Source organism: Podarcis pityusensis (genome assembly GCF_964106645.2).
Source record: "Podarcis pityusensis genome assembly, chromosome: 10".
Taxonomy (NCBI): Eukaryota; Metazoa; Chordata; class Lepidosauria; order Squamata; family Lacertidae; genus Podarcis; species Podarcis pityusensis.
In genome coordinates, this window is record NC_138035.1 from 67,458,571 (window position 1) to 67,483,175 (window position 24,605).

The window sequence follows — 24,605 nt, forward strand, 5'->3', positions numbered from 1 at the left end:
TACATTTCACTAATTTTACAATCATTTTAACATTTCAAAACTTGACTTCTTTCCCCCTCTTTCTGTGGTTCCTTAAATTTATTTTTAATATCTTCTGCATATACAAATTAACTTAATTTGCTCATTTATCCATCTACTTTAAATATATACTCTTATCAAACTGCAGGTTATTACAATAATCCTGCCAATGTTCTTATTTATCTGTAAATATTCAATAAACCATTTCCATTCTTTTATAAAAAAGTTTGTTATCTTGATATCTTATTCTTCCAGTAAGTTTTGCCATTTCTGCATATTCCATAAGTTTTTGTATCCATTCTTCCTTTGCTGGGACTTCTGCTTCTTTCCATTTTGGGGTGAGTAACATTCTTGCCACTGTAGTGACAAACATGAATAAGTTTCTATACAGAGGTTGACGGAAGTCCTAGGGTTGACCGAAGTCCTAGGCTGTGATAGCCAAAGGTTTATTATATTGTATAAGATGGGATGTTATCTCTGGAAAACATGTGCAAAAACCAATAAAAAATTTACGTGTGTGTGTGTGTGTGTGTGTGTGTGTGTGTGTTTCTATACGGTTTTGGTAGTTCTGTCCCTATAATTCCCAAAAGAAAAGCCTCCTTTTTTCTTTTTTTACAAAAGTTATTTCAAACATCCTTTTCAATTCATTACATATCATTTCCGAGTAAGCTTTAACTTTACTACAAGACCACCACATATGGAAAAAAGACCCTTCTTTCTCTTTACATTTCCAACACTTATTTGATTTAGATTTATACATTTTTGCCAAATTTACTCGGTGTTAGGTACCATCGAGATTTCATTTTCAAATAATTTTCTCTTAGACCATAACATGCTGAAAATTGTTAACGACAAAATTCATTAAATAAACTGAGACCAATACAGGCAAGACGGAGGTGCTGCTAGGTGAGTGATGCTCAACCCATCACACACCCCTGAAAGGAAGACATTGTACTCCTCCCAAAGGATCAGGTCTGTATCTCTGGTTGCTTATCATTACAGGAGCGAGTGGCCTCTGTAGCTTGAAGCCCCTCCATGGCTTGAAGTTGCGACCGTACATGAATGGCGATAGCTTGGCTACCATTACCCTTACTCTGGAAACCTACCATTTAGACAAGGGATGGGGAATCTGTGGTACTCCCCATGTTGCTGGACCATAAATCCCATTGTCCCTGACCATTGACCATGTTGGCTGGGGCTGCTGAGAGTGGGAGTCCAACCCAATCTGGAGGGGCACCAGTCCTCCACCTCTGGCTTAGACCATTGCACTACATTCTATATGGGGTTGCATTTTAAAAACGGAACAGAAATTGCACTTTGTCCACTATAGGGCCAGAAGATTGCTAATCGGGACTGGGCGATTCTTATCACATTACATCTTTGCTTCAAGAGCCTCACTGGGTCCCAGTCCATTTCTGGGACCAAATTAAAGTGTTGCTGTTAAACTTTAAAGTCCTTAATGGCTTGAGTTACCCCAAAGCTTGGCTTCTTTCCATATATAGTTCTCTAAGACGTTCTTCAGAAGCCCTGTTCCAAATGCCTCCATGTATTCCATGGGTGTCCATTCAAATTTATCTACCTTTCCTGAATATAAACACTATCCTATTTATGTCATGTTCTCCCCCCCCGCGCCACCCAGTTTTATTACACATAGCCAAAGGCTGCCGCAATGTACACAGAATCATTGAACAATTAAAAGAAAATATACTGGATTGATACAAAAGACTTAAAACATTTATATTATCAAAACATTACATACTCTAAACAGAGCTATAAAAGTACCCAATATACAAATCAAGACATTAAACAATAAAATCCATAAGCTAAAATCATCACATGGCCACTAATATATCAAAAAACAATGTCAATTAATAGAGTGTGCAATTATACTTGGAGTTTGGTGACAAAGATAGAGCATAGCCTAATGTAGATAGGGTCAAATAAATTCATCTCCTTTACAGTTGGTGGCTACCTTGGCTATATAATTTGCTCTAATTTTCCTAACAGCAGTTGCAAAGAGTGCTACACGCCAGGTCACATACTTATCTGCGTCTGCGAGGAGATGTAAAATCATGTCAGAGGGGTTCTGGCCAGGGGACCTTGTCATTATAGGTGCTAAAAAAACCTTTCTCTTGCATCATTATATAAGGGACAGCGCAAGATATAATGCATAAGGTCCTCTACTTCAGGACATCCCCTAATGCAAACACGTTCGTTTGTTGGTTAACTCTTCCTTGTGTGCTTCTATCAGCTCAAACCTGGTGGCCTCAGATGTTCAGTTGACTGAAGATATAGTCTAAAATTTCTTGAGGGCACTGGGTTGGGGAAAGTTGATTTGAATCTACTGAATAAAAAAAATTAGAGATGTGACAAGTGTCTCTAGCACACTGTTGCTAACTTATTCAGCAGTGCAGTGGCCAGAAGCCAGATATTCTGGAAACCATCCTTTCCCTCCTACCACTTTCCCAGAAAATCTTGTTTATGCTTTGGGAAATCATGCTTTTCTTTCCTTCCTTCATTTCCTTTAATTTTCCGGCTTAGGGAAAAAAAACCCTGTAAAAAGCACAGCACGCAGGAAAAAATTGTGGGAAAGTGCTGGATGCCTAACAGCTATTATTGAGTATTCTTTTCTATTTTATGCAACTGGATCTTGTGTGAATTCAGGGCTAGGTGTTTTAGAAGGAAGCTGAGGAAATGCCTCTGCGCTCTTCCTTCTCACCCCCACTTCTAGAGATCTTGGCTGGGAGCTAATTGAAGATAACCAGGGCTACAACCCTTCACTTTCACCCCACATGCTTGCAACATCTGCCCAAAGAACCAATCATAGCAGGCCAAAGGTAGAGATCTGAATTCTTCTGCACTCAGGTAGCACACCAGTCAAGATACTGGACTTGGGGTAGCAGTCTTTGTATTGCAGGAACCATAAGAAGAATCCAGGTGGATGAGACAAAAGGCCATCAAGTCTATAATTCTTCCCGAAGAGGTCTCTGGGGAAGCCATGGTTAGTGTATTTCAAACTAAGGCCCGGGGGCCGGATCTGGCCCAATCACCTTCTAAATTCAGCCTGCGGACAGTCCAGGAATCAGCATGTTAATAATAATAATTTATGATTTATACCCCACCCATCTGGCTGGGTCTCCCCAGCCACCCTGGGCGGCTTCCAACAAAGTATTAAAATACGGTGGTCTGTTAAACATTAAAAGCTTCCCTAAACAGGGCTGCCTTCAGATGTCTTCTAAAAGTCTGGTAGTTGTTCTTCTCTTTGACATCTGGTGGGAGCGAGTTCCACAGGGTGGGTGCCACTACCGAGAAGGCCTTCTGCCTGGTTCCCTGTAACTTGGCTTCTCGCAGTGAGGGAACTGCCAGAAGACCCTCAGCGCTGGACCTCAGTGTCCGGGCAGAATGATGGGGGTGAAGATGCTCCTTCAGGTATACTGGACCGAGGCCGTTTAGGGCTTTAAAGGTTAGCATCCACACTTTGAACTGTGCTCAGAAACGTACATGAGTAGAATGTGTGCTTTTATTTAAAATGCATCTCTGGGATATTTGTGGGGCATAGGAATTCGTTCATTTTTTTTTCCTTTTCAAAATATAGTCCGGCCCCCCACAAGGTCTGAGGGACAGTGGACCGGCGCCCTGCTGAAAAAATTCGCTGACCCCTGGTATATCTACTTGTCTGTATTGTCTGCCTGAAAGGCTTCTAGGGTTTCATATAGGAGTCTTCCACAGCTGTACTTGGAGATGTCAGTGGCTGCAGCTGGACTTTTTCAGCGCAAACTAGATGTTCTACTGCTGAACCCTCCCCAATATGCCTCTCCACAAACATGTGGAAATACGTATTTGGCAATAAACTGAACAGAAAAGCAAATCTCATGAGAAATCTTTGCTCAAAGATCTTATCAGTCTCCTTTTTCAGGGAGGGGCAGTTGAGACATCCATAAAGCAGGGAAAACATAAAGCCAACTGTTCTCCTTGTAAAAGGTGGTTTACTGGACACTTAAGATGGGAGAAAATGCATTGAGTGTCCTGGGAAAGAGTTGCTGCTGCTGTTCCCCAAACCATCAGACCCTTTTGTGCCTTTCCATATGGACCAGCCAGGGGTGGGGAACCTGCGTTCCTTGGCTTAGTTTGTTGGGGATCTCAATCTACGGTAATTTTATGTGAAGAGAAGGGGGGTGGGAAGGGAGAAAATAGGAAAAGGGAACGCAGATTGGACAACAGAAAGGAGGGGGAGGAGAGGGGGTGGCAGTCAGAGAGAGTAAAAAGGGTGTGGCCCTGATAGGGATGGGTGAGTCTGCCAAGTTTGGTTTTTCTCAGTTTCTCATTTTTCTACTCTCTCTCTCTCTCTCTCTCTCTCTCTCTCTCTCTCTCAATTTTTTATTTCCAAAACCGAAAAAAGAAAAATTACAAACATCAAATTCAACATCCATATTCATTTTCTAACATAAACCTATTACATAATTAACTAAATTAAAACATACCTAATTACTCTAAACTTCTCTTTGCTGTATACAAATATAACACAGTTAGAAATTTCATATTAAAGCTTTTATATTATAAATAATATTTCAAATTCCCCTATACCCCCCATTCCCCTTCACTGTGGGTACGAACCCCCCAGCTAATTATCCCAGGCAATTATAGACTATAAAGTCATATTGTCAGCACTCTGGGATAAGCCACTTTTCTCCATGCAAGGAAACATATTAATAGATCCAGAGTTTTGGACTGGATTGAAAGGCCAGGAATAATTTCTTTGTTTACTGAGCTGGACAGAGGGATAAAAATTGTTGTCTTCTACTCATTTGAGCCACACTACAACCCCTTGTGTGAATCTTAGGTTGTGTCAGTTTGCATTTCTTAGTGCAGAAAGTATTGATCTGGTGTGTAGAGGTCTTTCCTATTCTAATTAATTCAGGAGGGTTCTGGAAGTTTCTCTATGTGAAAGAAGCAAGCAGAAAGTTCATGATGTTTGGGTTATTCCTTCAGAGAAGCTGAGTACAGCTAGTTTAAACCAGTTCGGTTATCTCTTCTTCAGGGTCATGCTGACTATAATAAGAGGCCAGAAGGAGACTGGGTTTCTCGTTCTCTTTCTATCTCTTTTCCTTCTGGTGTGGTGTTCTGTACATAGTATGCTTAGTGTCAAAGTTTAGACTTATTATAAGTTATTGTAAGTTTAAGTCTGCTGCAACTGGATTTCTTATGGACAGTGCCAATCCTGAATGTATTGGATTTGCATGGACAGGCAGAGTCCCCCCAGCCCCAGGTGACCCCTGGGTGGAATAATGACTCAAGAGACTGTGTTATGGGATTAAAATTGGCCACAACTTTATTAAAACTTCAGGTGCAGGGAGACCTTGGCTTAGGCATTGGGCATTTATCCCTCCCAGTCCCTGGCAGGGGAGCTGGGGAACATCAGGGTTATCTAAATTGAGTGGGGATTGGGCTGGCTCTGGAGAACATATGTTCAAGCAGAGAGTCCACCCCCCATTTTGCCGCCGTCGGAGGGGAGAGCAATGACAACCTCTCAGTGTATGGCCAATGCCTCCCCTCAAACAACCCCTTTAACAGGGAACCATGGGATCGCCGCCATGAAGAGGAGGGGGGGTGGGTCACCGCTTCAGGGCCTGCCCCCCAGTTATGGAAGATAGACTAAAGGATTCCACCCAAAGCCTGAAACTGCCAAAGTTGTGCCGTTTTGCTACGGGAAAGGCAAAACCTGCCAATGCTGGAAAATTCCTTTCTGGCCCTTCAACAGCGACCGTGACGTAGCAGAACCCTTGCACCTGTGAAGAAGAGGTTCACCTGCAAAAGAAAGCTTAACTGAGGGAGGGCAGGGTGGGAGAAGCTCTGGAGCCGACTGAGGATTCCCGGGTAAGTTCCGTCCTCTATTGTATGGGCAGGTCGGTCCCTCCCCTTACCTGGCCAAATCTCCTGGCGATGTCTCCCCAGCCGGGGTTGGATAACTGGCAGAGGTAGGCGGAGACCTCCAGGTGTCTGGCTGGGGGGGGGCGAAGCCAGGCTGTACTGCCGGGAGCCGCATAGGTCCAGGGGGGCTGTGCATGATCACGCAAAAGGTGCCTCCATTTGATGTGGGGAGTGGTCATTGTGACCATTGTGCTCATTTGCCTTCAGTAGCAGTGAAGCTCTGATGGAAGAAATACAATTGCCTCTGAACTATTTCTGGGGAATCCTGCAACGTGTGGAAGAAGAAGAAGAAGAAGAAGAAGAGTTTGGATTTGATATCCCGCCTTTCACTCTCTTTAAGGAGTCTCAAAGCGGCTGACATTCTCCTTTCCCTTCCTCCCCCACAACAAACACTCTGTGAGGTGAGTGGGGCTGAGAGACTTCAAAGAAGTGTGACTGGCCCAAGGTCACCCAGCAGCTGCAGGTGGAGGAGCGGAGACGTGAACCCGGTTCACCAGATTACGAGTCTACCGCTCTTAACCACAGTGTGGTGTAGTGGTTAAGAGCGGTAGACTCGTAATCTGGTGAACCAGGTTTGCTTCCCTGCTCATGGGTGACCTTGGGCCAGTCACGCTTCTCTGAAGTCTCTCAGCCCCACTCACCTCACAGAGTGTTTGTTGTGGGGGAGGAAGGGAAAGGAGAATGTTAGCCGCTTTGAGGCTCCTTCGGGTAGTGATAAAGCAGGATATCAAATCCAAACTCCTCCTCCTCCTCTTCTTCTTCAAGTTTTTACTCTGCTAACTATGAAATGGAATCTGCTCTGGATCAATACTGAGTAGAATTTCAATGACAGTAAGATAGTGACTGAACCAACAAAACCCAAGAGCTTCATAGCTGAATGTCAGGTCCTGACCACTTGACCACACTGCCTCACATTCCTATAGCAGCAGCACCACAAACCAAATGACATAGACCAAGTCATATGCCATTCCTCATTCACACAAAGAAAAGCATCGCACGTACCACTGAAGCCTTACCCATTATGATGTGTAGGCAAAGGTCTGCTCTGCTTGCCACAAATACATGAAGTAAAACCCATAATTTATAGAGCTGCAACATTTACTCTGTTAGTTGATTAACAATTAAAAATCTTTTGATAGAAAGAGCGGGCATGATTATTAAGCATCCAAAATAATGAGACATTGCACACAGTTATTGAGCCTAAGTATTGCCCTGACCCCAAAGTTACCAGTCTAATAACCAGGGCTTTTTTTTCAGCCGGAACTCCTCTCAGCTGAGCATCATTGCCATGATAAGAGAATAAGAGAGGCGTTCATGGTGATTTCTGGCACCTTTTTTTCTAGAAAAATAGCTCTGCTAATAAATGATAACTATAAAAGGGTGGGGAAGAGTAAAGAAAAAAAAGAAAAAATGAAAGAAGAAATGAAAGAAAGAAATCAGGGATAAGATGGATAGTAAAAACATACAAAAAACTCCTGGAAGAAATATAATTTTAAGAGGGAACTCCACAGAGAATTTGAACAAAAGAAAACATTCACAAAAGGGACACCTTATTTTATGGAGCAAACAAGGAACTAAGGAACGAAGAGATCATAGAAAGATATTTATGCAAAGAGGTCACTTTCATAGGAAAGATATGAGGAAACCACGCAACTGACCGTCTTAAAAGCTGATAAAGCATCTTGAACTAAACGGTAAGGAATCTGTGAAAATAAATCATGGAAAGAGTCACATGATCAAAAATAATAAATAAACGAGCCAAAGAATGAAAAGCAAAAATAATTGCCCTGGGATGAGAGACAGGAAAACCAATAAGCAAGTAATTACGATAATCCAAGGAAGGCAGTGAAAGAAAGAAGTCTTAGAAGGATAAAAGAGCAAAAGAATCAAAAGTAGTTACTAGAGCAGAATTAAAAGAGGAAGCTGCAGTAACATGAGCAGACATTGCAGAAACAGAAGACAGATATTGCATTAGGTAAGCTGAAAAAAAATTTAGATTGATGGCTTTGGTTGGCATTTTTGGAGCTAACTTCTTACTGTTTTATTGTGGTTTTATTTGTTTGAATAATTCATTTTATGATGTTTATACTGTTCTGGTGATTGATTTTATAAAGTAGCTTAATAGACACTCATAAACTCGAAATTCTGGCTAGGCTGCAATCACCACAGTAGAAGACAGGGGAATGCATATGGTATACTTCTCAGTAGTGGAACACCCTCCCATCAGATGTCAAAGAAATAAACAACTATCGGACTTTTAGAAGACATCTGAAGGCAGCCTTGTTTAGGGAAGTTTTTTATGTTTGAAGTTTTATTCTGTTTTTAATGCTCTGTTGAAAGCCATCCAGAGTGGCTGGGGAAATCCAGCCAGATGGGCAGGATATAAATAATAATCTATTTATTATTATTATTTATTATTATTATTATTATTATTATTACTTCTACTACTACCGGGAACTTTGTTCTACTAGCTCCTACCACATACACAAACTGGTTCCTTAACCAAGAAAGGCACAGAAGCTAGCTGAACAAGGATAGGACAGTTACTACCAACATCACAATTTTGTCTCTGGGATTCTAGGAAACAACAAAGTAGATAGATAACACAAGGCTGATGTCTTCCAACTGTTGAAACAAAATTAAAAAAAATCCTTCCAGTAGCACCTTAGAGACCAACTAAGTTTGCTATTGATATGAGCTTTCGTGTGCATGCATACTTCTTCAGATACACTGAAACAGAAGTCACCAGACTCTTATATATAGTGAGAGGGTGGGGAGGGGTATTACTCAGAAGGGTGGTGGGAATGGGTGATTGGCTGATAGGTGTGGTAAACCTGTTAACGACTGTTAACGACTGCAATTGGTCTTACAGGAAAAAGCAAGGGGTGAGATGGCTAAAAATAGCTTTATCATGTATTATGAGATGAGAATCCAATGTCTCTATTCAGACCAGGTCTCTCCCTGGTTTTAAGTTTGGTAATAAGTTGCAATTCAGCAACTTCTCTTTCCAGTCTATTTCTGAAATTCTTTTGTAATAAGACAGCTACTTTGAGATCTCTTCCAACCGTAGTACACCATTTAAGCATCGGAAAAAATTGTTAAAACAGGGTGCCTGTTTTGTAAGCCAGCCAACACGCTTAAAGGGGTGAGGTTTCTCTTCATCCACCTTTGAAATGTCCTAGTGCAGTTGGTACTCCATTAGACAAATGGGGCATATTCCTGGAAGGCATCCATTATAAGGAATGTCAGCTAGCTGCTGCCTGCTATTGCTGTCTCTCCCAGTAGTGAGAGGACAGAGGAAAGAAAGCACTCCTTCACACAGTGCATAAACTATGCACTGTTTTTTCCTCACAGGAGGCAGTTATGGCCAGCAACCTCGATTGATTAGATAAATTAATGGAGGAGAAAACTATCAATGGCTATTGGCCACAATGGATTTGCTCTGCCTACCCCATTGGGTGAAGCCAGGCTTCTGAAACCACATGAAGGAAGAGTGCAATGAGGCTGAGGGTACGTTCTGTAAGAGTACAGTGGTACCTCGGGTTACATACGCTTCAGGTTACAGACTCCGCTAACCCAGAAATAGTACTTCAGGTTAAGAACTTTGCTTCAGGATGAGAACAGAAATCGTGTTCCGGTGGAGTGGTGGCAGCAGGAGGCCCCATTAGCTAAAGTGGTGCTTCAGGTTAAGAACAGTTTCAGGTTAAGAATGGTCCTCCAGAACGAATTAAGTACTTAACCTGAGGTACCACTGTATTGGGAAATAATTTATAATGAATTGGGGGGGAAATGTTTAAAAGTACTTTAAAACACACACACACACACACACACACACACACACACCAGAGTCCTTTTGGTTGGGGATAATTCAGATGGAAATTCCCAGGTGTCAAAAAAGATTATCTATGTATGCCACTACTGCGGCCCATGTTTGCTAGCCCCAAAATGGAAAACGAGTGAGGTCTCAACTAAAGAAGAATGGCAACTTAAAGCTGATGGAATATGTTCAGCTTGCAGACTTAACATATAGAATAAGAGAACAAGAAGAACATACGTTTAGAGAAGATTGGGAAATGTTTATTGAATATATCGGTGAAAATTGTGTACAGCTGAAAACGCTGGCAGCATTAAGATAAATTCAACAGTGTAAATAAATTTTGATGGATGTAATAGTGGACTACTGAACAGTTTAGTTTATGTACAATATGCATGGATTTATGTTACGTAAAATGAACCCATGGAAAGAGAAGAAGGGAAGCCATTGCTATTTTAAGGTTGTTTAAATGAATATTCTAAAATGTAAAATAGAAAAACTTAATAAAAATTATATATCTAAAAAAGAAGGAAGAGTGTCCTTGTGCTCAGTCCTGCTTGAAGAGTTCCCATGGGCATCTGGTTGGGCCATTATGTTCTTATGACACACGTGTGCAACAACTAAATGGGACCAGGGTGGACTTTGGTAATATGGTGCCCTGAGGGACGACAAAATTTGCCACCCCACAACTTTGAGTAGGCACCCATATACATAAACATATAAGTTGTTGTTGCTGTTGTTGTTTTGCTCCCCCTCAGCTTGGTGCCCTGTGTGGGGGAACCGCCTGCACCATCCTAAATCCGGTGCAGACCAGGTAATGACTGGTGCAGAAGAAATGATACGCTGAGTTGTTCAGGGTTAGCCCTACATAAAATTACCTTTGGTACCGATTGGTCCTCTCAGGTCTCCACCTGGAAACTGCCAGGAACCAAACACACAGTAAATAAGTTTTAAGGCAGGGCAGCTGTAGAACGAGTAAAGCTCCATTGTGGTTTCAACATCTGCCAAGATGTGCACGATCAGTAAGGAGGGTGGAGAAAGTAAGCAGAAGAGCAGATAAACAAGAAATATAAATAGCTCCACTGAAGCCACAGATAAGTGCAAGTACGCTCAAGGCATCTGTACACGTGAGGTGCCAAGGTCAGAGATGTCTCAAACCAAGACTTCCAGCAACTAGTTGTGTACCTCGTTTGTTAATAGTGCTCTGTTTCCACTGCCAGGTGGATAGCCTGAGCTCTGGTCTCCAGCCAGGGGGGCCAGCAAGACTCCAGTATGAGCTTGCCTGAATGTTCAGTCAGCTGATTCCAGTGGCCAAATCCTGTCCACCAGACCCTATAAAGCAGGGGCCATCAACCTGGCACCCATGAAGGCTTCCGGTGGTGCCCAGACTCTGAACTCTCATCTAAAGTAAGTCTCTAGCTCACCTAGAAAGAAAGTTATGGGACAAAATGTGCAGGTACGTTCTAAGTGATTTATGTGAAAAGACAGTGATGTGGCACCTTGTATAGTATCCTTGTACTGCAGAATGCAGAACTAGACAGCAACAATTTGTTTGCATATGACACAGAGAGAGAGATCTATAATCAGGACCAGCAGGACATACCTGACTTCCCATGGTAAACATAAGGTTGTTGAGGGTGGTTGTCCCTTATTTTGTCTTATGCCACACTCCCTCCCTGGCAGCCATTTTGTAACTGGCACCCCAGCACACTCTCCAAAGTCAAAATGTGCCCACTTGTCCAGAAAGGTTGATGAAGTCTGCTATAAACTTTGAGCCTCAGAACTTATCCTCAAGTAGCTTGTCTCCTGTTTTAGAACTATCTGCATACCCATCTCTGCTCTAGAAAAGGAAAAGCAGATGCAACTAAAACAAACAGAGCAATTCTGAGAGGAAAACACACATCTGAAAAATAAATTAGCCGATATGGATAGCCGCCAAGAAAGAGAAAGCATGGAAGCGAGAATTAAACTAGCAGACCTTGAAGATCACAGTAGACGCTGCAATATCTGCTTCCACAATTTCCCTGAGAAAATGGAGGACAAAAACTCAGTCAATCACATCACACGCTGACTAAAAACCACAATCCCAAACCTGAAACTCGTAGACGATCTGAAATGGACACACACAGGTCTAAGACCCATGCCAAAAGCCAACGCCCCTCCGCAACACATGCTTGCATGCTTTGCCCACTACAAAAAGAAAGAAGACCTATGGAACAATCTCAGAAACTCAACCAACCTCCGATATGGAGAAAATCCCATCCTGGCCTTTCAGAATTTATTGTAAGAGACCCTAAACTGAAGAAAAAACCTATGCCCATTTATCCAACGTCTTCAACAAGCAGGAATCAAGTACCAATGGGGCTTCCTCTTTTGCCTCATTGTAACAACTGACACAACACAGCACACAGACACCAACATACCTGAAGCCCTGCAACTACCGGAGAACCTCAGACTTAACCCTCCACCAGAATGGCAACCATCAGACCCACCGAACGACAACCAAGACGGAAATACAGTGAACGATTGGAGGACAGTCAACAAGAGAAAGAAGAAACAACAGAAACGACATGACAATGCAAACCAAGACAGTCAAGTACCACTCAAAGAACAGCCCCATCGAACACACAACACAAGACTACGAACCAACCAACCAGGCAGAGGGCCTTCTTGGTGGTGGCGCTCGCCCTGTTGAACGCCCTCCCATCAGATGTCAAGGAAATAAACAAGACATCTGAAGACAACCCTGTATTGGGAATTTTTTAATGTCTAGTGTTTTACCATTTTTTATGTGGTGTAAGCCACCCAGAGTGGCTGGGGAAACCCAGCCAGATGGTCGGAGTATAAATAATAAAATTATTATTATTATTATTATCATCATCAACCTCATCTAATGTCACGGTCCGGTCTACGGGCGATCGAAGTCCCGGCTGAGGACGTTGGAACCGGGGGCAAGATGGGGGGGGGGGAGGGGACAGGAACGAGAGTCCAGAAGCCAGGGGTCCAAGGCTCAGGAAGCAGGGAGTCACGAAGTCAAGTGTCCGAGGGTCGAGAAACAAGGAGTCAAGTAGCCAATGTTCAAGGATCAGGAAGCAAGAAGCCAAACACAGCAAAGCAGGAAACGAGTTGCTGTGGCAAAGAGCCGAAGGGAAATGCTGACCTTATATCCCTTCCCAGCTCTTGCCACCAGGTGCAGTGAGTTACCAAGTGGCCTCACCTGTGCAGCCACACCTTGCCTCTCCAGAACAAACTTAGGAAGGCCCCAGTCCTGCGAAGCCCTACTGCTCACAGGGCCTGGCTCCTGCACACACTCCTGACAGCAAACCCACACACCAAAGATTGACAACCTTGCAACAACAACCACTGCCAAATGAAGCAGCCAGAAACCACCTTGAACCAATGGACTGGTGAACTGCCCCTTTCCCCTCCTTTCCTCTCCCCCCATGCTATCCACAGAGACCCCTCCCACACCAACACCAACCCAGATGACACTCACCCTTGCCACCCCTCCCACCCCACCTCTCCACAGACCAACCCAGGTGACAGTCCTCCATTCTCTCCAACTCCACCCACCCAGCCCCTAATATGGTTCCATTGTTGAGACATTTTTATCTGGCTCCTAGGAGGAGGAAGGAGGCTGCAATGTTTGAATAAAGTTTTAGGGTGTGTTATGTGTGTGTGTTCCATTTTGTGCTGGTAAATAAAAATGCTTCTAAAGATTTTGAGATATTCCACACACAGTTATCTCTCTGTGTGCGATTCATATAACTTACATTGTATTGCCACTGAATTAATCTCTCACTGATCACATTCACCTGGTGCCTTCAAAACATATACAGTGGTACCTCTGGTTACGAACTTAATTCATTCCGGAGGTCCGTTCTTAACCTGAAACTGTTCTTAACCTGAGACACCACTTTAGCTAATGGGGCCTCCTGCTGCCGCTGCGTGATTTCTGTTCTCATCCTGAAGCAAAGTTCTTAACCTGAGGTACTATTTCTGGGTTAGCGGAGTCTGTAGCCTGAAGCCTCTGTAACCTGAAGTGTCTGTAACCTGAGGTACCACTGTATTTTGGCATTTCTTCTCCCAGACCTTTGGCTAATTATATTATTATTATTATTATTATTATTATTATTACTATTATTATTATTATTATATCCCACCCATCTGGCTGGGGTGTTGTTGTTGTTGTTATATTAACATTTATATACTACCCTTTGTTTGTTACTATGTTACGCATTTTTGCTTTTTTATATTGTCAACCGCCCTTGGGTGAAGGGCAGTATAGAAATTTTATTAATAAGTAGCAATAAATAGTAAATACTTTTGATGAGCTGAGGCAAGTTTCTTGACCAGTGCTTTGCCACTGGGAGTGAAAAAAGAATAATCCTCATGGTCAGCTCTGTTTATTATTAAACGTTTCCCTCTCCGTTAGGCCCGCCCCATTAATCCAGTCAGTCTAGTCAGATTTGGCCTGTGTTCCGGAACACGAGGGAAGGAATACTAGCATAAATGGTAATGTTCACAGCAGACGTAATTTATCGATCTGCCTGTGCCACTTTGGTCCACTGTGACACAAATTAAGAATCTCCTAATAAACCTAGAGAGCCCTGCAACTTGCCATATGGCACCCATATAAATGAAGATTAGACAGGAGTTGAATTCCCTGTAATATGATTATGGTATATAAATAGGAGCAGCAGAGACCAGGATAGCACCTCCCCATTCATTTTGCACTATCCTGGGACGCACAACCCTTTAACAAGCTCGCTCAGTACATACAGATTTGTTTAAAAGTCGCAGCTATGACGGAAAGTCCACCCTCTGCCAGGGCCAATACGCTTGCTGTAAATCCCAAAACATCCTCTATTTAGCAACCTATTTAGTGCAGTTCTTTTGATGAAACCCTCCCCGAGCCTGAGGATTAAAGAAAGCTCAGTTGAACGTTACCGTTTCAATTACCGTGCCATATTTATGTATGTGATAAAAACACTCCATCTTTCTGCCCCACCTCGCTGTAGTTCAAGGCAGCTTACAACAAATCCCATCTACAAGCAACAAAAGATAACAGAAGTTAATAAGAACAACACCTCTCCGGTTTCTCCAATGAAATAAATAGGTATTAAAATGCATTAAAAGTGGCTGGATCTGCCTATGACAATTTTAAAAAAATATAACTAAAATAACAGCTGCATGGGGGGGGGGAATCATCTAGCCTACCTTACTGGTTCTACAACATACCACACCTTCAGTCATTATTCAAAGGCCTTGAGGAACAGGTGTGTTCTGTGCTCTGTGGAAACCACAAACGTCATCTGTCGTTCCACAGCCTCAGGGCCAACACAGTAAAAGCCCTGCTCCTAGCAGATATTATTCTAACTTCACACTGCAAGAACAAAACCCTACCTAGTTCAAAGAATGCACTTAGCAGAGGAGTTTACCTATATGTGCCAGGGTCTGAGTGAAGGGGGGTGGGTCTATCCTTGTGCAAGGTTTTAAAAGTAAGTATAAGGATATGTCCAATTTCACAGTAGGAATGAACTGCTTTCAAGAAGTTAGTAGGGTAGGTTTTTAAGGCCGCAAACACACCATACATTTAATGCACACACACACCGGAATCATGGAAACTGTCATGTGTTAAAATAAATTAAAAAATTGTCCAGTAGCACCTTAGAGACCAACTAAGTTTGTTCTGGGTATAAGCTTTCATGCACATTGTTGTTGTTTAGACTTTTAGTCGTGTCCGACTTTTCGTGACCCCATGGACCAGAGCACGCCAGGCACTCCTGTCTTCCACTGCTTCCCGCAGTTTGGTCAAACTCATGCTGGTAGCTTCGAGAACACTGTCCAACCATCTTGTCCTCTGTCGTCCCCTTCTCCTTGTGCCCTCAATCTTTCCCAACATCAGGGTCTTTTCCAGGGAGTCTTCTCTTCTCATGAGGTGGCCAAAGTCTTGGAGCCTCAGCTTCACGATCTGTCCTTCCAGTGAGCACTCAGGGCTGATTTCCTTAAGAATGGATAGGTTTGATCTTCTTGCAGTCCATGGGACTCTCAAGAGTCTCCTCCAGCACCATAATTCAAAAGCATCAATTCTTCGGCGATCAGCCTTCTTTATGGTCCAGCTCTCACTTCCATACATCACTACTGGGAAAACCATGGCTTTAACTATACGGACCTTTGTTGGTAAGGTGATGTCTCTGCTTTTTAAGATGCTGTCTAGGTTTGTCATTGCTTTTCTCCCAAGAAGCAGGCGTCTTTTAATTTCATGACTGCTGTCACCATCTGCAGTGATCATGGAGCCCAAGAAAGTAAAATCTCTCACTGCCTCCATTTCTTCCCCTTCTATTTACCAGGAGGTGATGGGCCCAGTGGCCATGATCTTTGTTTTTTTTGATGTTGAGCTTCAGACCATATTTTGCACTCTCCTCTTTCACCCTCATTAAAAGGTTCTTTAATTCCTCCTCACTTTCTGCCATCAAGGTTGTGTCATCTGCATATCTGAGGTTGTTGATATTTCTTCCGGCAATCTTAATTCCGGTTTGGGATTCTTTAAGTCCAGCCTTTCGCATGATGAATTCTGCATATAAGTTAAATAAGCACATACCCAGAACAAACTTGGCTGGTCTCTAAGGTGCTACTGGACATTTTTTAAAATTTTTATTTATTTATTTTGACTACATCAGACCAACATGGCTGCCTACCTGAATCTAGTGTCATGTGTTAAGTGTGCTGCGAATTATAGTTCTTTGAGGGCTAGGAACACAGTTCCCAGGATTCTTTGGAAGTTAATAATCTGCTTTAAATGTATGGTTGTGTATGAAGTAAGAGCAGAGTACGACAAAACTTATTTTATGGCATATGTTGGGTAGAGTTGAAAGCAAATGCTCCATTCGTTAGGAGGGTAAAATCTGAGCTTCTCCTGTTGGTGATTTTCTTCATGGCCTTCAAATAAAAGAGAAGTCAAAGAGTTGCTATGAAAGAACCTTGGAAGTTAAGCGCTAGATGAGGTTTGCAGACAAGGTTGTATTAATACATTCTTGTTTCTGGACATGCTCTTTGATGGGTATTAGTAAGAGGATATAGTAAGTACAACTGATCCTCCACAGACTCACGTGTGTGGGTTAACACAAAGAAAAGTGGCTTGTGCTTGTTTTTGAAATGCAGGGCTTACACATAAAGAGCCCAGTAGCAGAATTTAAATCCCATCATTAGGCAGATTAAATGGAACATAGGAATACGTTTTTCAACCTTTTTAATACGTTCCTGCTCCTTAAGGAAGCTGGCACCCTCTTCTCTCTTTCTCAATAAGACAGACCACAGACTGCAAGGTAAGTTTAAAAATGCTTTACTTACAGTTACTAAATCCCAGACTTGCATTTTCCTTAGTAGCAACGATAACATGCAGGTTAATGTTCTTAATTGAAAAATATACAGCAGGGGTGGCCAACTCCCAAGAGACTGCAATCTACTCATAGAGTTAAAAACTGGCAGTGATCTACCCCCTTTTTTGGGTTCAGGTCAACGTTGTTGAATTTTTTCAGGGAGCTTTTTTTAGAGGAACCACAGTTGTTCAGATTCTTTGTGGAGAGCCAATGATCTATCAGTGATCTACCGCAGACGTCTAGTGATCTACCGGTAGATCACGATCTACCTGTTCGACATGCCTGATATACAGCAAGGCAGCCTCAGATCTGAGTCAGAGAGCTATGTTAAGGCATGTCTTTTTCTGTCCTCAGTGGGAGCTGGGGGAGGATAGGAAACAAGCTTTACATCACAGAGCCTACTCTAGGCATTTAGAACTCTGTGATTCTTAACCCCTTCACATACTAACTAGCATTGTTAGATTTGACTGCAAATCTCCCACACTCTTCACATGGCAGATATGGTTGTTTATCAAGAGGTAACTTATCACCATGTGCATGTAACCAACTGCTAAGCTGGTCCTCAGTAATGTTCTGCTAAGTGTCATGGAGGACGACATCACTCTTAGCTTCCCGGGATTTCCATCCCGGTTTGAATGTACCAAGAAGTATGTTCTTTTCGACCACCTCACAAAATGGTTGCACACACATCACCTCAAGGTACCCTGCAGTGAACAGTAATCTGTATTCACTGCCCATTGCCTGCAGCTAAGATGCATTCCATATGGACAAAGAACCATTGCATGATCCAGCAGCCCAAGTCACATGCAAATAGAACGTATGGGACTCACACTGGAGCCGAAACAAATGGCTCCCCAAAATTCAATTACCCTGCAAATGCTATGCATATTAAAAGAGATTGCGATTGTGGTTCTCCAGTTTATGACAGATTACCACAGCGTGTCTGTGTGTTGAAACAACTTGTCCCTGGTTTGGGATGTGGGTTTGAGCATAAGAGACAACTCTGATTGAAGTCCCTTTTGCAGCCCAGCCTTGTTTCATTATCATTTTAAGCACATAACATCACGCTGTGGGTTAAACCACAGAGCCTAGGACTTGATGATCAGAAGGTCGGCGGTTCGAATCCCCGCAACGGGGTGAGCTCCCGTTGCTCAGTCCCTGCTCCTGCCAACCTAGCAGTTCAAAAGCACGTCAAAGTGCAAGTAGATAAATAGGAACCGCTCCGGCAGGAAGGTAAATGGCGTTTCTGTGCGCTGCTCTGGTTTGCCAGAAGCGGCTTAGTCATGCTGGCCACATGACCCGGAAGCTGTGCGCCGTCTCCCTCGGCCAATAAAGCGAGATGAGCGCCGCAACCCTAGAGTCGGTCACGACTGGACCTAATGGTCAGGGGTCCCTTTACCTATCACTGCTCAGGAACAATGAACAGCAGCAGTTTTCCTTTAATACTGAAAAGGCAAAAAAAAAGGTTTTAATCTTTATTGCCTCGGGGAACTGTGTTGCAGCACAAGGGGTATGTGCATAGCGGGTGTGTGTCTCTCATTAGAAAACGCAGCTTTGGTTTCAAATTAATAATTTTGTGACTACAGAACTGAGCTCGTTAATATCCTTTGATGTGTGAGCAAAGAGGCGGCTCTATCCCTTAGAGGCTCAGTTCATAAGCAGCTTAGACTTGTTACAGCAGACATCTAATCCAAGGGGCAACACAGGGCTATCCCTACTTCTGACACTGAAAAGTGTGGCTTAGGAAAACACTTACATAAAAGTGCCCCCTAAGTACTGCCAAGACCAAGGCGAGTGACTAGCTCATGTCTAACACAGAAAAAGAAGTACAACAGGTCATCTCTTCTGTGTTCAGCATATTGCATTGCAACATGTGAGCCAGGGCCAAACCACAGCCCCAAATTGACTTGAGCATTAACTCAGAGCTTCCGGGGATTCATGGCTCAACCAGCCCTACAACTTCAGGATTTCAGATTTAATGTTCTTGTATCAACCTTGATTCAAATGGCAGGATTAAACTGATAAGTGCTTAGCATGTACGATTAGGAGGAGGCTGAATATTTTACTTACCTACTGAACTTGGACGCCAGAGTTCACACAGAGCTGTTGCCAAGTATTTTGGTTTGCTGATCAGTTTGTTCAGCATCAGTATTTCTGCCTCAGGTTCAGTATCAGTTTGTTGTTCAACAAACACAGAAATCTAAGCCAGGTGGTTTAATATTTTTTCTCCTATTGACCCTGCACACGTATCCCTTCTTGCCTGCCCCTAAAACCTATCAACCTTTTTCGCTGCCCCATCAAAACCCAGTACGGCCTTCTGTTGATCTGCCCAAATCTTAGCTCTTTTCCTTGACCTTGAAAATGTGAAAATTCACCTTCTCACTTTCCAAAATTATATTAGCCTTCACCTGTTCAGAACCCAACAATCCATTGTCCGCTGATCAGGTACTTTTACAATCTCCGATTGGCAGGCCTAGGACCACACAGAGCCACTAATAATAATAATAGTAATAATAAATTTTATTTATACCCCGCCCTCCCCAGCCAAGATCGGGCTCAGGGCAGCTTACACCTGGTATAAAAACAATTGATTAAAATACAACTTAAAAATAAGATTAAAATACAACATTAAAATGCAGCCTCCTTTCAGTAGAAACACATTATTGACACATTTGCAATTAAATTTCCCTCTAGATTAAAGGAAGCTGCTATTGGTTTCCTGAGACTGTTGTGGCTAATTTGGTACATTTTAAACGGGGGCCAGAATTGTTTATGGCTCCATGCTGAGAGGGGAAGTTTAGTGACTGTGGACCTTTGAGGTAATTTTTGGAAGGCAGGCCTATCCGTGATGGAACTATGTCAGGCCTTACGAAATTTATCTCAGGGATAGACAACCTGTGGCGCTCCAGATATCACTGTATTGCATCCCTGATCATTAGACATGCTGGAGTCGGGCAACACTTAGAGATACAGGTTCCCCTAAACAGGTTAGGTTTTTTGTTTTGTTTTGTTTTTAACCTGCTAAGAGGATTGTATCCAACTAATGAAGATTGGAAACAAGTACATTGCAGGGAAAGAGCTTTAGGTATTATTAATTATTTTTATGATTTTATTTTATTATATTCCTGCCTTCCTCCCAAACCCCTCAGTTAACTATACCATTATACAATTATAATACAATTTGCAATATTAAAGTACCATAGTAGAGCACTTGCTTTGTTTTTGTGGTTTTTATTCTATATGAAGGTCAACTGTGTTATACTTTTATTTATTAATTAATTTACTGTGAGTACCACCTTTATCCAAAGGTCACAGGACAGCTTGCAACATTAAAAATACAAAATATTTTAAACATTATATTTTTGCAACCCGGCCTGGGATCATTTGGTGATTAAAAGAACTCATCATCTGGCATTTGGTTTTCTGTATACTTGGATTTTTGTTTTAAAATATGGATGAAGACTTGTTTGGCAGATGGGAAAATATATGGTTTACTTTAAGTGGTTTGGTTTGGTGTTTTGTTTTTTGTCCCCCCCCCCCAAAAAAAATTAGGCAAGATATATGTACCTAAAATAAAAATATTTGGGCCAATTTTTAGTGACCTAAGGAACTTATTTCCCAATTAAGTTGGCCAGATGCAAAAGAGGACAGGGCCCGTGAACCTTGAAAATCTGTGAAGAGTGGATTTCAGTAGGTACACCTGCTGAAATTGCCCCTTCTCCATGACCATCAAAGGTATGGAAGCACTATTGTCTCTTGTTGCATGTAAACATGTTGTGTCCACATGAGTAGTTGTACCAAAACAAAGTTTGGGATGCTTGCTTCAATCTCCATTCCATTTAAACTAATGCAGTGTAGATAATGCAGTGTTCTTACTGACTTAACTTGAGGAGGAAACCTTTCTCATGGGTAGGGATTGGGGAGAAATTCGATTCAGGTCTCATTTGAAGCTGAATCTATAAAATTTGCAATTTCCAAAACAATATGTGAACTGAGGCACAGGTATCCTTTGCTATGCACTGACTATGCCAACCAAACCATGCTTAAAAAATGCATCCACTGGGGGAAAATACGCATAAAAATGAATGTATTGATGACAATAATGCACAAAAATGCATTATGTTAGGGAAAACTGCCGGCAAAAATGTGTACATGAAAAATATGCTTATTAGCAGAAATTCGCACTATAATGCTGGTGGATTTTCAAGATCTTTTTTTTAAAAGAATGCAAATTGCTGCCAAATGTAGAGAACTCAATTTAATTTTAGTAAAATGAGAACCAAAACAGACAAGGTCTTCCATTCAGGGCCAGATTAAGACCTTTAGAGGCCCCAAGCACTAAAAAGAATTGGGTGCCCCCAAATATATCTAATTAAAAATACAAACAATAATAAACCGTAAAATAAAACTTTATTTTTTGAAACCAAACCTACAGTAAGATGGAAAATAATGTTTGTTTTTGTAGATTTGTATAAAAAAAGTTTGTTTTTGTTCAGCTGCACCATGGTTATTCCAGCAATGGGAAATTTCTGTGGTGCCCCCCTTGATGTGTTTATATTGCTTACTGGTTACCTCAGCGCAGTTCCATCCCTACTTATGAGTAATTGCTATATAGCATGAATGTGACCTGTCGGATCAGGCCTTTTGCAACTGGAGCTATGTTTCCTCTAAACTGGTTCTGTTGTTTAAATAAACTGGCTGCCACACACCTGTTTGTGCAGGCCCACTGAGAGGTTGGTTTCCAGCAAAGCATACCTGCTGTAATCTCCACACTTTGCAAACTGTATTTGCAGCATCCATCTTAAGGAAGGGCAGAATTGGCGTGAACACCTGGCTTCCTACAAGCCTCTACAAGAAGCAACAGATTTATTTTCTGCGTCTAATGAGGCATCGTAAGCACCTGCTCTGAAAGTGCATTTCCTGAAGACAGCTTTGTGTAGCATCAGCCTGTCAGAGTATCTTTTTGCAATGGTTTATTTCTGGGCGTGCCGCTATTAAGCATTGGACACAGCAAACCCAGCAGGGCTTTTAAAAATGTGCCAGTCACAAAGCAAGCAGTTCGGGGGGGGGGGGGAATGTGCACTTCTAAAAGAACATTTGCGCAGTTCAAAAATGCAAAGTTGCATTTTCTTCGGTGGCGTAGCAACTGAACGATAACAATTTTTTAAAAAAGGAAAGTGACCACAGACACTGATCACAAGCCATTTTTCTCCCCTTGCCAAAGACTTTCCTGGTGGACTCTGTTTTTATGCTCCATAGCACGTCCACCAATGTTTGAAGGACGAAGGAAATCATTTTAGAACAAGGGGAGCCCTTTTCTAACAAGTTGTGTGACGTTGCCGATGTCATGAAAAGGGTCAGAAAATATCCAATATGTGTCAAGGCAGGAATCTGGAAGAGGCCAGCAATAACGAGGTACCAGTAAACTCTTTATTCAAAGGAAAAAAACAACTTAGGTCTAGGGATCACAGCAACCCTTCGCAGTAGGCCTTGCCCCAATGAGGCAGTTGCGAGGACTGAAGGTCCCTGTCTTCCCACTGCTCTCTAAGACTCGTCCTTCCCAAGCAACATGAGACTTTTTCACCTTGTCTGTCTTTGCTCTACCCTCTTCACGCCTCTTCGGGTTCTGGGGGACCAGCCGAGGAGCTGGTCGCAGCAGGAGGGGGAGACTCCCTGGCTTCTTCAGCAAAGGGCCTTCTCGGTAGTGGCGCCCGCCCTGTGGAACGCCCTCCCATCAGATGTCAAAGAAATAAACATCTGACTTTTAGAAGACATCTGAAGGTAGCCCTGAGTAGGGAAGCTTTTAATATTTGACGAATTATTGTATTTTAATATTTTGCTGGAAGCCGCCCAGAGTGACTGGGCAAACCCAGCCAGATAGGTGGGGTATAAATAATATATTATTATTATTATTATTATTATTATTATTATTATTATTATTATAGCCTGCTTCATCTGTCTCCTGCTCTCACCTCCTCTCCTGCCTCTGATTCTGGACTGCTCTCTCCCACAGTATCTTCCTGCTCACTGAACCCACCGCCAATCCCTTGGCTCTCAGTGTTTTCACTTGGGGGGGTGTTCCTTAGGGGCTCCCCAGCATTCCTTTGCATCATCAGTCCACAGAATCATAGAGTTGGAAGGGAACACAAGAGTCACCTCATTCAACCCCCTGCAACACAGGGATCTTTTGCCCAACTTGTGTCTCGTGCTCTACCAACTGATCTACCACAGCATACAATACATATAATGTTCTTAACAAGTACCTTAGCTATGCTGCACAAAAGATATGTGGCTGAAAGTTGGGGCTGAGCAACGTCTGGCTTTCAACATCGTGATGTATCACTAGTTAAACAACGCGAAATACCGATATAGCATGGCGGCTGACATAAGGATGTAACTTTGTAGAGGCGAATGGGGTAATGTCCCGGAAACTGCTACTAATTAGGCATCTAAAATAATAATACAATAATAATAATTTATTATTTATACCCTGCCCATCTGGCTGAGTTTCCCCAGCCACTCTGGGCGGCTCCCAATCGAGTGTTAAAAACAATACAGCATTAAATATTAAAAACTTCCCTAAACAGGGCTGCCTTCAGATGTCTTTTAAAAATAGGATAGCTGCTTATTTCCTTGACATCAGATGGGAGAGCGTTCCACAGGGTGGGCACCACTACCGAAAAGGCCCTCTTTCTGGATACATTTTTACCTTTAACATATTGTTACAACTGTTATTTTATAGTATAGTAGTATCTTGGAAGTCAAATGGAATCTGTTCTGGAAGTCTGTTCGACTTCCAAAACGTTCAGAAACCAAAGCGCGGCTTCTGATTGGCTGCAGGAAGCTCCTGCAGCCAATCGGAAGCTGCAGAAGCCCCATCGGATGTTCGCAAATCAGAATACTCACTTCCGGGTTTATGGCGTTCGGGAGCCAATTTGTTCAACAACTAAGGCATTCGACTACCAAGGTACTACTGTACTGTCTAGAGCAACGGGGAGAAGGAATCATGAGAAAAGCAGTTACTGGCTTCACGGTTTTCTCACACTACAATTTTTTACATAGCACACACACACAGTGATTTGCGATATATCACCACGTTGATTTCAGTAAAGAGGACTTAACTGCTGTCTCTGTGCAATTCTTGGCTAGGGGTCAGTAAAGAGCTACCTTTCCACAGTCCACTCAATAAGTGTACTAGGGCTAAACTTACCTTTTCAGTTTCAAAAACTGTGAGCAGCTTCATATTTCTTCAGGATTTCAGAGTAGGGCGAGCCGAGGAGCTTCTCCTGTATCATTGATCACTCCTCACCAAACACGAGTAGCCTTTATCATGCTTTATCCTGGTGATTAATAAACACTGTAGCATCAAAGTAAATACAGCACAGTTTATTTAATGCTGGATTGAACTACAGCTGTAACAAAGCAAATTTATTGCTCCCAAACTGGTCTCCTTTTCAAAACTT